Below are 5,789 nucleotides of genomic sequence, written 5' to 3'. Positions count from 1 at the left end.
TGAAAAAAGAGAGGGAAACTGAAATTTTGAATTTTATGATTTTAGAGGGAATACTGAAAGCAATGCAGGTTTTGAAGTTTAAAAGTTGACTCAATTTCATGCAAAATTCAAATTTGAAAGCGGAACTCAGAGTTGTTGCAATTAAACACTTAATTTCAGAAGTCACAAATTGTAAAAATTTGAATAAAGCACTAAAATTTTGAATGAATGCCAACACACTTTTCAGATTTAGGACTGTAAGAAACACAATTTTGATAGGAGTTTTAATTTCAACAATTTTTTGAATGATTAGAAGCCTCAATCCAAGCAATCACTAGACCAACTTTGACTTTAATTTTGAAAGTGTTAAAATTGATAAAATCAGCCAAAATTCTGGATTTTAGCAGAAAAATACAGTAAGATCTAGCTCCCGAAATTCCGGAAAAAATGTCAGGGACGATGGCGCTCGGGGTGCACACGGTCCTCGCAACTTTTTTCCAAATTTTCAGGGATAAGAGATATTGTGATTTTGTTGCGGAATCCAAAGTTACAGCCGATTTGGAGGTGTTTTGATCAGTGAAATTATCAGTCAAAGGTTGAATCAAGAAGGTTTTAAAAATTAGGGTTTTGACATTTAACCACTTAATTTTTAGAATTAAAGCACAAATATAAATTGACAATTTGCAATAGAAGGGTAGATCTGAAACAAGCATTAACAATTAAACATTTCACAAGCTTAATTAATAAAAAGAAAATTTTAGGGTTTTTATGCAATCAACCTCCAAAATTTGCAAAAGATCAAACATGGAAATGTAATTAAGGAAGCAAATTTTTCAGATCTAACCATGAATAATTAGAATGAGGATGTTCACGTCGGGTTCACCAAAATGTAAAGCGGAAAAATCGAACCCTAGTTGTTCTCCCCTCCCCAACTCCGAGGAAAGAGAAGTGAGGTTACTAGGGTTGATGGTTTTCACTTAGGAGAGACTTTACATTCAAAAGAGGGGTTGAAACCCACAAGATCCAATCCCACACAATGCAGGATTGGATTCTAAATGAGTTTCAAGGGTTAAGACATCAAGGATACCCTCTTTTGTAAAGAATATAGATAGAATGATTGAACTAGGAATGTATGTAGAAGCAAGAAAGATTCGCTTGTAAACAGCGATAGGGATATGGGATGAAGCTGCGGACCTGGAATTAGCAGTAAAATGTCGAGACGGTGTTGTTCTGAAAATTTGAGCGAAAGTTGACGGGACGATGGCGCCCGGCGTGCACACGGTCCTCCGAAAAATCTACGAAACGAAGGTGGATCTGTTCGTCTCTGCACAAGGATTCTAGATCTTCAATTACAGCCGCGTACCTGCAACCTACACACAGAAAAGAGAGGACGATTGGGGGGTTAGGGATTAGGGGTTTGCCTTTAGGTCAAACCCCGGTTTTGGAATTAACCAAGAAATGAGAATGTTGTAAATGTAAATGTTTGTAATGTAAACAAGTACTGATACCTTGTTGTAAGAATGTTTGTATTCTTACATGCGAAGGTGTAATGTATGTAGTATGTTGTATGTTGTATGTGATCTCCTCTTCAATGGTTGAATCCTTATCTTGAATGCAACACCTAGCCTTGAATGGAGACTTAGAATGCTCAATTGCTTGAAGGAATGCTTGAATGCTTGAATGTTTGAATGTTTGAATATTGCTTCTGCGTCTTGCTCTTGCTTATTTCCTTCCTTTTTCCTCCCTTTCTAGGAGAGGAAAATTAGTTTATATACTTGTCAATTAGGGCTAATAGATTGATTTTCCTGACCTTAGGCCGACCTAGAAACAATATTTCCCGAATTGCAAACTTAAAGACCCGATGCCCAAAAAAGACCGGGCCCAAAATAGGGCCAGGGACCAGGGCGCTGGGCGCCATGGTCCTGGGGGACCAGGGCACTGGGTGCCCTAGTCTTGAAGGACCAGGGCGCTGGGCGCCATGGTCCCACCTCCCGGGACAGCAGGGTGCAAGGAGGGATCATGCCAAGGTGCAGAAAAATGCAGTTTTTGGTGTCACAAGTAGGTTTCGAGGTCTCCATTCAAGTTTAACGTTGCATCGCCATCGTGAAGACCCAAATGCAGTCGAAATTGCAAGTGTCACAATTTTAGGATGCTACAAGACAATGGTTGCTCACATCACATGATTGGAGACAAGAGGAAGTTCCTGACTCTGCAAGAATTTGATGGTGGACTAGTCAGATTTGGAGACAAAAAGGCATGCAAGATCAAAGGCAAAGGAATAATATCTTTGCATGGAAAGACTAATACTGACAATGTTTATTATGTTGAAGGTTTGAAGCATAATCTTTTGAGTGTAGGTCAGATGGTGGATAATGGATTTCATTTGAAATTCAAAGATGGAAAATGCAAGATTATCAATAGATCTAGTTTGGAAATTATCTCCAGAACTCAGACCAAAGGAAATCTCTTTCATTTGAACTTCGGTGAGAAGGCTTGCTTGATTGCTCAGATTGATGAAAGTTGGCTTTGGCATAAGAGAATGTGTCATGTAAATTTTGATTGCATAGTGAAGATCAGTTCAACCCAGGTTGTCAAAGATTTGCCCAAGATTATCAAGCCTCATAATCTTGTATATAGAGAATGTCAAATGGGTAAGGAAGTTAGAACTTATTTCAGAAGTATACATGATAGATCTAGAGAAATTCTGGATCTTATTTATACTGATCTATGTGGATCGGCGAGGACTAAAAGTTTTCAAGGTGATAGATACTTTATGTTGCTTATTGATGATTATTCTAGAATGATGTAGGTTGCATTTTTTAAAGAAAAAGCAGAAGCTCTTGAGAAATTCAAAATTTTCAAAGCTATGGTTGAGACAGAATCAGGACTGAAGATAAAATGCTTAAGATCATATCAAGGCAGTGAGTTTACATCTGGTCAGTTCAACAATTTTTCTGAGAAGCATGGAATTAGAAGATAATTTTATGCACCTAGAACTCCACAACAGAATAGAATAGTGGAAATGAAGAACAAAACTATCTTAGATGTTGCAAGGTCAATGATAATGGAAGCCAAATTGCATGATATCTATTGGAGAGAAGTTGTCAATACAGCGGTATACACTTTCAACAGAGTACACATAAAAGGTGATACCGGTAAGACTCCTTATGAATTATGGTTTGGTCATACTCCTACTGTCAAGTATTTTAGAATTTTTGGAAGTAAATGTTATATCATAAGAGATGATGCATTAGAGAAATTTGATCCTAGATGTGATGAAGGAATATTTTTGGGTTATTCTATTGAGAGCAAAGCGTATAGATGTTATAACAAAAGACTAAATAGGATAATGGAAAGCATAAATGTCAAAGTGGATGAGCAAGGTAATAATTGGATCAGATCATATGACTATGTACTGGAAGATGAGATTGTCAGATTAGAATCGGTTGCGCAAGAATCAGTTTAGACCATTGATCCAGTCGCTCCGGTAACATCAGAAAATTCCATAGTGACTGTTGATGAGCAGAAAGAATCAAAAAGTCAAGATAATCCTAAGACTCCCAGGTATGTGAAGTTGAATCATTCTAAAGATCAGATCATTGTAGACAAAAGGAAAGGTGTGATGACAAGAAGAAGGTTAGTTGTTGAAGAGGTATGTTTAATTTCTCAAATTGAACCGAAATATTTTATTGAAGCAATCAAAGATGAGAATTGGATGAGAGCTATGGAAGAAGAATTGAATCAGATAGAAAAGAATAAAACATGGGAATTGGTACCTAGGCCTAAAAATAAAAATGTTATTGGAACCAAATTGGTTTTCAACAATAAATTAAATGGGGAAGGTCAAGTTGTAAGAAACAAGGCTAGATTAGTTTGCAAAGGATATTCATAGGAAAAAGGAGTTGATTATGACGAAACTTATGCTCTGGTTGCAAAGATTGAAGCGGTAAGACTATTTCTTGCCTATGTTGCACACAATAACTACAAGGTATATAAGATGGATGTTAAATGTGCATTTCTGAATGGAGATCTTGAGGAGGAAGTCTACATTGAGAAACCTGATGGATTTTCATTATCAAAGGACAAGGACATGGTTTTTAGATTGAAGAAAGCTTTATATGGATTGAAACAAGCCCCCTAGAGCATGGTATGCTAGATTAGATAAATATCTTTCAAATCTTGGTTTTAGTAAAGGTAATGCTGATAGAAACTTATATTATAAGATTGAGCATGATGACATCCTAATAAATCTCTCTCTCTCTCTCTCTCCCCTTTTTTTCAAGTCTTATGTGATTAAAGAATTTTAGGATCTTTCTCTCTTTCTCTTCCTAATCACCTTTGAACCTAAATAATATCTCCCCTTAAGACTCTCTATCTCTCTCCCTTTAGTCTTCTTAGGTGAACTTGAGTAGTTTCTTGTCTCTCCCCTTAAGAATCTCTCTCTCTCTCTCCCACTCTCCCCTTAAGACTCTCTCTCTCTCACTCCCCCATTAAGACTATATATATCTCTCACTCTCTCTCTCTCACTCTCCCCTTTTTTTCAAGTCTTATGTGATTAAAGAATTTTAGAATCTTTCTTTCCCTAATCACCTTTGTACTTAAATAATATCTCCCCTCAAGACTCTCTATCTCTCTCTCTCTCCTTTTAGTATTCTTAAAGGTTACTAAAGACTCTTTCTCGCATGTTCTCTTTCTAGGTCAAGCACAAGATCAAGTAGAAGCTCAAGCTACAGAAGTTGGAGAAGGGTCAACCCAAGCTCAAACAAGTATGAACATATTCTCTCTATCTCTCTCCTTTTATTCTCTTTAAGGTAATTGAATATTTTTAGCACCTTTCTCTCTCTCTAGATAATTTTAGTCTTCTTAGGTGATTAAACATTTTTAGTCTCTCTATCTCTTTCTCTCATACTCTCTTAAATATAGGTCAAGCACAAGCTCAAGTAGAAGCTCAAGCTGCAGAAGTTGGAGAAGGGTCAACCTAAGCTCAAACAAGTATGCATGCATCACATCTTTACTTCTCTCTCTATATCTCTCTCCTATAATTAGACTTCTTAAGGGTAATTAAAGATTTTTAGTCAATCTCTCTTTCTCTTTGGATTTTAAGTTATTATATAATTAAATTTATGCTATATATATTAAAATGTTTCTTTTTTGTTTTGTGTGTAGCTTTTGCTCAAAATGAAGAAGCTCAAGCAAATTTTGGACAAGGGACAGCCCAATTTGAAGCAATGAAAGTTAGAGAAGGGTCAACATTGCTTCCTTCTACTGGTATGAATGAGAATATGGATCTAGCTCAATGTGTAAAGAGAAAAATTAACTACAGAAACTTAGATCATTTAATTGAAATGGATGTGGACAAATTGATATATTATGTTGAACAACCTACACATTCTAATAGGAGGAGAATGAATAAAAAGTCAAAGAAAATAATTGTTGAGTTTGAGAATCTTGATACACTTGAAAAGGCCCAACTATTATCAATTCAACTTCTTAATGAGTTAAAAGAGCCATTAAAATTATTGGGTGTAGATACAACATTAAAAAAGAGGAAATTTTCCAACTTACAAAAAGATATTGTTGAAAATGTTAAGGATGGTTAGGGTTCAATTCAGAAACAGTCTAGATCTATTGATAAGGTCATTTCAAGAAGAGTGATATTGACATCTATTGCAAATAAAAACATGTCCCAAAAAAGACAAATCTCCTCACTTTCATCTGAGATAGGATATAGTAGGAAGACAATATCACATTATGTGAAAAGGAGATTGAATTTGGATGATAGTACATTGGAAGGCAACTGGGCAATAATG

The sequence above is a fragment of the Cryptomeria japonica genome, chromosome 10, assembly GCF_030272615.1.
Source record: "Cryptomeria japonica chromosome 10, Sugi_1.0, whole genome shotgun sequence".
In the NCBI taxonomy this organism is placed as follows: domain Eukaryota; kingdom Viridiplantae; phylum Streptophyta; class Pinopsida; order Cupressales; family Cupressaceae; genus Cryptomeria; species Cryptomeria japonica.
The sequence above is the reverse complement of the archived record's forward strand: the minus strand, read 5'-3'. Positions refer to the sequence as shown.